Source organism: Macrobrachium rosenbergii, chromosome 25 (genome assembly GCF_040412425.1).
Source record: "Macrobrachium rosenbergii isolate ZJJX-2024 chromosome 25, ASM4041242v1, whole genome shotgun sequence".
In the NCBI taxonomy this organism is placed as follows: Eukaryota; Metazoa; Arthropoda; class Malacostraca; order Decapoda; family Palaemonidae; genus Macrobrachium; species Macrobrachium rosenbergii.
The window spans coordinates 8,218,376-8,228,375 of NC_089765.1; positions in this window are offsets into that span (position 1 = coordinate 8,218,376).

Sequence of the window (10,000 nt, forward strand, 5' to 3'; positions counted from 1 at the left end):
CCACAGCCGATCGATCTACGAGTGTGTGCTCTAGTTCTGGTCATCAGACAAGTGCTTCCAATGTTCTCTTATCTGGCTTTTAGAGTCCTGATTTATCTCGTTCGTCTTTGACCTTATTAGCATTCGTATCTTGTTCTCTGCCTTGTACCCTTTCCATCATCAGACTTCGTTATTTTTTTATTGGCTCTTTTTCAGAGGAGGTCACACGGTACGGGTTTTTAATGGCTGTATTCTGACGGTTCCTCCGAATATTGATAGATTTTCGTAGGATTCTTGAAAAGTGTCTCAGTGTTGATGGTGCTCGATAATTTCTCATGAATTGATTGTGAGATGGTCTGGCCTAGAATTGTTTTTATTTCAGTATCTTATCCTGGTGTAATTTCTATATATTTTATATGTCATGTTCTCATCATCCTCCCCCATAGTTGAGTTAAAATTAAATAGTTGTTCATATACCTCTGTAGTGCGTTTTCAAATCACCATGTCAGGTTTTGTTCCACATGAAATGACAGCGAATGGCCTTATTTGAGGTGCTCCTGCCTCTCATACAGGGTTCGTCTCCTGTCAGTTCATGATGATAAAAAAAAAAAAAGGAGGGGAGATTGGTAAGATGAATTACAACGTCCAGAGATAACTTCTCGCCATTTCTCTTTTGGAGTGCTTAGTAGTTTTTCATTATATATCACAAGTTTGTTTTTTTGTTGATGGAAAGCATTTAGTTAGATTGTTCTCCCAATGTTTCTGTCGGTAGTTGAAATTTTTGTATCATTTATTAATAATAGGACGATGTTTTTCAGGCAGTTTATTATTATTATTATTATTATTATTATTATTATTATTATTATTATTATTATTATTATTATCAGTAATTTCGGTACACTAGTGCATTGAAAGCTAAGTATGCCATCGAAAGCTCTCTGTTAACATTTCGATATTTTCTGACATGGAAATAATAGTGAAATATATTATTTATGTTATGATGAATTTAGTCCTGTAGAAACTTCCGCTAGAAGTATTTCCTTGTTTCTTTAAGGTGTTTATCTGAAAGAAAAGCAGATTCTTTAAATTTTTTTCCATTGAAGTTTTCGGGATTGTTTATCTTTAGAGAGTCCAGGGTTAAAAGCTAAACCCTTTATCCCCAGAATCGGACAGTATCTCACGCAAATCATTTGTAGGCGTGCACTCTGTGCTACGGTGTTTTCCTTTTGCGTGCTCACCCCTGACTCATAATGTGGGGTTTTAAGTGATTTACCTCTAATGGCACTTGAATTGTATTATATACATATCCTTATTTTTCTGGTAAGAGTCAATGCTTTACATTTCTTAACGTTTTGGTGATCCGATGTACCTGGTACATGGTTATTTATTTGCTGTAACAGTCAGAGGTCCGGCTGGATGTTATTTGTGGGGATGCCCCAGAAAATGTGAATGTGATTGAGATAAAGGTGAAGAAGTTGGGCGTCTAGGTGGGAAGAGACCGCAGGGAACAGATGAGATGTAATGGCAGAAAGCGTTGCAGCGGGGCAGAAGGGTTGATGCAAAAGAAGTGTTTTGGTATCATCCACAGTGTCGCCCAAGGCACGCTGGAAACAGTACATTCACTGCTGCGTGTAGTACAAATACCGAGAATTATGTATTGTAATCAGATGCTTTTATTCTGGAGGATTTCTGTGCACATTATATGCAATGAGTCATCAAAGATGTACAGAAACTGATATATATATATATATATTTATATATATATATATATATATATATATATATATATATATATATATATATTTTATATATATACACATATATACACACACATATATATATATGTATATATATACATAATTATTCATACACACATAACTAACCGAATTACTGGGTAACCGAATTACTGGGTAAATTGCAGAGTCAGTATTTCTTATACTCCTGTAAACTTATTTAAAAATGTGACGCAAGAATGTTCAAACATTTAAGAATTTCGTCGATGAATTTTAGCTTTTGCGGCTTTCTGCTTTGTGTTTGAAATAAAAGAATATTGACCATTGTTCCTGTGATTCACAATATAGGATTTAAATTACGCCACAGAATAAATATTCTTGGGGTTTATCTCGATCATTATCTAGCTTTGCAATTCATTAAGATAACAAGGATAATAAGACGCTCCCAACCAGAAGTTTCATTGATGCATTATTAAAACTAATAGTAGAAACTCAGTGGCGCAGAGTTGGACTTAATCTAACCAGTCCCTGGTTAGACTCTAAGGTTAAATTCCTAATCCTGCTTAACTTTTAATTATTTTTTGTCTTTAATCTCAAAAAAAAAAGGTCTCCAGATTATAATAATGATGCACATTTTCCCTTTAACGAATTATCTTTTACTTTTCCTCTTTGTGTCTAAACCGTCAATCTTATTCTTCTCTTATCCTGTACTATTTTACTCATTCTTGCTTTTGTTTTGATTTTTTTTTTTATCGCTGCAGCTCTTAGCATTCCAGGTACTTCACAGATGATTAACCTCCGCAGCTTCTGGTCCGCTTGCTATGTAGTTGAAGGCCAGGTAACCTTGTTTCCTGACGAGGGCCTTCCGACAATCCTCTATTGTCTCCCAACATGGTCTTCTTGGTTCTTTAACTTCTGCTGTCATAATTAGTAGCCAGTTCCTTCGTTCTTCTCTTACTAGTGCATCCTGCTCAGCTTTATTTTGGCTAATATTTAGGGTTGTCATTATCTTTATCCAAGCATTAGACAGTCCCTTTAGACTGTACAGCATAGTTCCCTAACCTCTGCTGCCGGGCAGTCTTTAGATATTTAAACCTTTCACTCACATCACATAACCTACAAATATTTGACCATTCACCCTGTGATACACAGACACACACACACACACACACATATATATATATATATATATATATATATATATATATATATATATATATATATATATGTATATATATATATATATATATATATATATATATATATATATATATATATATATATATATATATATATATGGAGCCTCGATGGCTCGGTTGGTAGAATCAGCAACCTCAGACGTCATAGAAGTCTGTGGCGAGGGTTCAATCCCCGCAGCCGACCAGTCAGAGAAGGCGGACACTTTGCTATCCGTATAGACACCCCTGGATTACGTATGTAATCAACGGATAGGTTTGCTGAAAGCAAATGGGTGTTACAGACTAATACACACATAAAACAAAGCCACTCCAACATCTTCAAAAAACATAACAGACACCTCACATGTCTCGAACTGTCGACCTACCCGCCCAGTTCTCCTCGCTGCTGGGAGAAAAGGAGCTGGGGATTTGGTACAATACATGTACACATTCGCTACTGGGGTCTAAGAAATGTCAGGCAGGGCAGCCGATCAAGGCTATGGCCTACCCCACCGTCAAATCAAAGTCCTTCAAAAGAAGGTATCGTGCTTACCCCATATAAAAATGGGAAAAGAAAGCACGTTAAAAACGAAGAAGATATATATATATATATATATATATATATATATATATATATATATATATATATATATATATATATATATATATATAAAATCTCATTTGCTTTGTATACATGTGCTTTCTGTAGAATGCTGCACTCCTGTTCCCTAGGTCTGGGGTTCAATCTCAGCCTGCATCCCACTAGTTGACTGAGCCATGAATAGGCACCAGCATGAGCTAGAGTTAAGAAAGTTTATGTGGGGGTTGACCTCATCCCCATAGACTTGCTGGGGTTTAAAAGGTTCAATCAGTCTCGTGCTCTACAGTCTCGGTTCACCCTTCTTTTGCTCACACTCGCATGCTTCCTTCATTAATATTAAAGGCCATTCCTTGTCTGTGTCTCTTTCACAGTAGCTGTTTAGCCCTTTATACGTCTTCCTCTCTTTTTCCTTCTAATACTTCTGAGTTATAAACTTTCTTCACCTTCATATTTTCTTCCATTCTTTCCACATGACCAGACCATCAAAGCACTGATTCATCATTTCAGCCACTCAAACATTTTTTTGCTACTTATACGTTTTGCCATAATTCTAACGCTGTTCATTCTTTTTATGTCACATACACTTCACGGAAAGTTCATCTCATCGACTTCAGTCTTATTTCTTTAATTTGCATTCAACATCAACTCTTTACTTGCATACGTGAGAGTTGATTCAGTTGTATTCCACATCCACCCTTTACTTCAATACATGAGAGTTGATTCAGTTGTGCTCCACATCCACCCTTTACTTCTATATATGAGAGTTGATTCAGTTGTACTTCACATCCTCCCTTTACTTCTATATGTGAGAGTTGATTCAGTTGTATTCCACATCCACCCTTTACTCCTATATGTGAGAGTTGATTCAGTTGTACTCCACATCCACCCTTTACCTCTATATGTGAGAGTTGATTCAGTTGTACTCCACATCCACCCTTTACCTCTATATGTGAGAGTTGATTCAGTTGTACTCCACATCCACCCTTTACTTCTGTATGTGAGAGTTGATTCAGTTGTATTCCACATCCACTCTTTGCTTTTATATGTGAGAGTTGATTCAGTTGTATTCCACATCCACTCTTTGCTTTTATATGTGAGCGTTGATTCAGTTGTATTCCACATCCACCCTTTACCTCTATATGTGAGAGTTGATTCAGTTGTACTCCACATCCACCCTTTACCTCTATATGTGAGAGTTGATTCAGTTGTACTCCACATCCACCCTTTACTTCTATATGTGAGAGTTGATTCAGTTGTATTCCACATCCACTCTTTGCTTTTATATGTGAGCGTTGATTCAGTTGTATTCCACATCCACCCTTTGCTTTTATATGTGAGAGTTGATTCAGTTATCCCTTCATGAATTCTCTCGATGGCTTCACTGGCAATTCAAGCCTCATCCTGTTCTTTTGCACACGCCCTGCCATCTATCCCGTTTCACCTGTTCTCTGACTTGCCTCTTCTCTCATCCTACCACCATCTGTTATATGTGCTCCCAGATACTTAGGTCAATCAACCTGTGCCAGTCTCTCACCATCCGTTTTAAAATTCATTTCTCCTTTCCCCTGGTTTCCATATTTTACTCTTGCTCATATTTACTAACAACCTATTTTGCAAATACTTTCACGCATTTAATTTATCTCCGTCCGTGCTTCCTTCCTCCAGTCTTGCTTTGCAGCCTCTCTTAACTATTACATCTTAATGCAACTATGAGGTTTTCTCCCAGTTCCACCTTTAGATCCTTGCACTTCGCCTCTCTGATTTTCAGGATCTCTGTGTCTTGCTTTCCAAGCGCCCCAACTCCCTTTATTCACAGTCGTAGGCACTGAATGGCTTAAAATCATGGAACCAAGTTAGCTAATTTCAGAAGTTTCGTTTCACAGTCAGCAATCAATCCTTTTTCATCTACAAACATTAATCATACCAAACTCCTTTCACAACTCAGTTTTTTATTCCACAACTTTGCACCTACATCTGTCGTTCATTCTCAGACGCCTTGCACTTATCCATCAATAAAACAACTGAGAAACGGAGAGGTAACGCATTCTATTTTAGACTTAATTTTATGCCAGTCAATTCTGTCTCCCATCTGTATATTTTAATACACTCTCACTTCAATCAGAAATCATTTTAATCTGTTTTGACCACTTACCTCTCATATATTCCCAACACCTTCCATATTGTCTCTCTATTGATTCTGTCGTGAGCTTTTAATTTTATTTCGGATTAATGTATGCATTTATAGCTTGTTCCTTTAATTTTCAGATTATCACTTAATTGCGCCGTAACAAACACTTGATCCTCACACCCTCATCATCTGAACCCACGCTGCTCTTCCCTATATTTTCCTCTTATCATCTGTCCAAATCAGAATCCTACCATTCACCTTCCCAGGTGCGCAAAATGATGTTATGCCGCTGCAGTTCTTTTAGGCACCTCTTGTCACCATGAAGGGTGATTGAGCTTGATTGAGCTTTATTCCTCTCACTCGTTCCTTTGGAACTTTCTCTTACCCAAACATACCTAACAAACCCTGTTTAGCTACTCAAATTCATTATCACCACTGTAGCAGCATTTCAATTGCAATCTCGTCGATTCCTGATGTAATCCCGTTCTTCAGCCTTTTATTTGCATTCTTAACCTTATACTTTTGTCGCTCTTGTATCATTCAGCTCTGATTCTTTTGTGTCTTCCACATTCAATAACAAATCTTAAACATACTCACTCCAACGACCTAGGTTTACAGTCACTTCAAGCAACATCTCTTCTTATGTTCATAAACCTTTCTCTCTATATTTACTTTCCTGGAGAACAGTTTTTTATATTGTTTCAATAGTTCTTTTTCACTATCTCCCCTCATCTGTATTGCTTGCTGTTCTTCTCGTCTCTGCTACTCTGACCATCCTCTTGTAGTCCTGCATACGCACATACACGTACAAATTCATACACACTATATACAGTGTGTATAAATATATATATATATATATATATATATATATATATATATATATATATATATATATAATATGTATAAATTTTTATCAGATGACCGTGATTTCATATACACAAACTTTAAGCTACAAATGTCGTTCAATATCCAATTCGCTTTTCCTCGGAGTACCGAAGGGAAATTGTAATTGATAAGTGATCCGTCACATGGCAGGATCGAATTGCCGAAAGCGAATACCATATAGTGTATGTGTTTGTGTGCATTTGTATGTCTACTTTATTTTAAGAGCTATGCATAATGCGAAAGTAAGTAGGAAGACATGGTGCAAATAAAAGGGTTAAGTGGCCGAGTTGGTTTGAGGGTAATGTGGTAACGGTAGCTAATAAAAAAATCTTCTTAGAGTCAACAAGGTTATATTGTCAGAAAAAAATTAAATACTACCAGTGATCCTGGCTGGAGTAGTAATCAGCTGAACCAGTGATTTTCCTTTTTCAATTTTGATTAATTGTGTGCTTAAAAATAATAAGATTCACACATATCACACGCACACATGTATATATATACAGTATATACACAGATATGTACATATATATGTATATATTACACACACACATATATATATTCTGTAGTCTTTTTCGTCTCAGATCAAATTCGGTGATAAATTTTTTATTTTATTCTCAGCCCATTAATTTATTTTTTGGTATTAGAAAGCATTTTTTTTAGTGAACAATGCAACGAGAAGAGTACATACTCCATTTTAAATGAACAACCGTTGGATAAGAAACTGCCATCGTGTTTGACACTTGCAGTAAACAGTCTAAGCAATACAACGAGATGCTTTACTTACTGGGACTAACTGTTAAGAATTGTCTCGTGTCTCCTGAACTGTATTCATTTCTAAATAAACTTTTATTGCCTTCTATTTCAAGTTCACGTACTATGATTGTCTTTAATTTACAGTTCACATCCTATAATTGGCTTTAATTTACAGTTCACATCCTATGATTGGCTTTAATTTACAGTTCACATCGTATGATTGGCTTTAATTTACAGTTCACATACTATGATTGGCTTTAATTTACAGTTCACATCGTATGATTGGCTTTAATTTTCAGTTCACATCCTATGATTGCCTTTAATTCACAGTTCACACCCTATGATTGGCTTTAATTTACAGTTCCCATCCTATGATTGTCTTTAATTTACAGTTCACATCCTAGGATTGGGGTTAATTTGCAGTTCACATCCTATGATTGTCTTTGATTTACAGTTCACATCCTATAATTGACTTTAATTTACAGTTCACATCCTATGATTGGCTTTAATTTACACTTCACATCCTATGATTGTCTGTAATTTACACTTCACATCCTATGATTGGCTTTAATTTACAGTTCACATCCTATGATTGGCTTTAATTTACAGTTCACATCCTATAATTGGCTTTAATTTAAGGTTCACGTCCTATGATTGACTTTAATTTACACTTCACATCCTAACTTCACATCCTATAATTGTCTTTATTTTACAGTTCACATCCTATGATTGTCTTTAATTTACAGTTCTTATCCTATAATTGGCTTTAATTTACAGTTCACATCCTATGATTGGCTTTAATTTACAGTTCACATCCTATGATTGGCGTTAATTTGTAGTTCACATCCTATGATTGGCTTTATTTTACAGTTCACATACTATGATTGGCCTTAATTTACAGTTCACATCATATATTTGGCTTTAATTTACAGTTCACATCCTATTATTGTCTTTAATTTACAGTTCACATCCTATGATTGGCTTTAATTTACAGTTCACATCCCATAATTGTCTTTAATTTACAGTTCACGTGCCATAATTGTCTTTAATTTACAGTTCACATCCTATGATTGTCTTTAATTTGCAGTTCCCATCCTACGATTGGCTTTAATTTACAGTTCGCATCCTATGATCGGGTTTAATTTGCAGTTCACGTCCCATAGTTGTCTTTAATTTGCGGTTCACATCCTATGATTGGCTTTGATTTAAAGTTCACATCCTATAATTGTATTTAATTTACAGTTCCCTTCCTATGATTGGCTTTGATTTACAGTTGGTATCCTATGATCGGCTGTAATTTACGGTTCCCATCCTATGATTGGCTTCAATTTACAGTTCACATCCTATGATTGTGTTTAATTTACAGTTCATATCCTATGATTGTCTTTCACTTTTATTTATAGTTCACATCTTGTGATTGTCTGTAATTTACTGTTCACATCCTATGATTGTCTGTAATTTACAGTTCACATCCTATGATGTTCTTTAATTTCACATCCTACTAAAACGATAACAGGTAGGACTTACGTAAGAATGTGGGTCAGGAAATAGTAATGACATGTTAAATAGAAAAATAGATAGAGACGTCAGTGAAAAATTGAGTATATATTTATATATAAATAAAAAAAAGGCTGTTTTAGAAGAGACGAGATCGACGGCTACACAAAACAGAGTGACGTCAACCCAGGAGATAAGAAAGTCGCTACGTGTTTTGCAAGATTAATGGTCTACTTTCTTGGATTCCCGTTGGAACTCTCTCTCTCTCTCTCTCTCTCTCTCTCTCTCTCTCTCTCTCTCTCTCTCTCTCTCTCTCCTTCGCAAGAGAAAATTATGACGTAGGTTACATCTTATTAATATCATATAACATATCTTGTTAGACATGCTCTTTTATTTTTCTATATTAGGAGTTTTCCCCATTTCATGCATGCACGCGTTTGTTTATTGTTTTTTTTTTAAAGAATTTAACAATTTAATGCCTTGGAGACAGTTCATTTCTCTCTCTCTCTCTCTCTCTCTCTCTCTCTCTCTCTCTCTCTCTCTCTCTCTCTCTCTCTCTCTCTCTCTCTCTCTCTCTCTCTCTCTCTCTCTCTCTCCAATGAATTCCTCCATTCTGTGTTTTATCAACGCTCAATTTGCCATAAATTTGCCTTTGAAAGGTCATATAACTCTTATTATCTATCATATTTCATTGTTTTGAGTATATGGTAATGCTTTCATACTCGTATGTTACTTGATCGTTCAAGAGGAAGGGGGACAAGCGGGCGGAATAGGACAACATATATTTTAGTGATTTGAGATGGTTCGGTCATGTGAAAAGAATGGAGGTGATTGACTGGTGAAAACATTCTGTAATTCAACGGTGCTGGGTGGAAGGAAGAGGGAAGGAAAGCGTGGGAAGGGTTCATTAGAAAGGGTGATAATCATTCAGGAAACGAGAGAGTGCGTTCAAGACAGAACTGAATGGCATAGTCATTGTAGGGAGTTCGGTACACTGGTGATGAACCCGGTCTGAATGTAAGAAGTAGCTGTTGTGAAGTTTTGTGCACAACTGGTTCATCCACTATTCAGCAGCTCCCGTAGGGGGATAGGCCGTCAGTGCACCTCATGCGGTGCACTGTGGGCATTATTTAAGGTTCTTTGCAGTGTGCCTTCGGCCCCTAGCTGCAACCTCTGTCGTTACTTCTACCGTACCTCCTTTCATATTCTCTTTCTTCCAACTTACTTTCCATCCTCTCCTAACAAC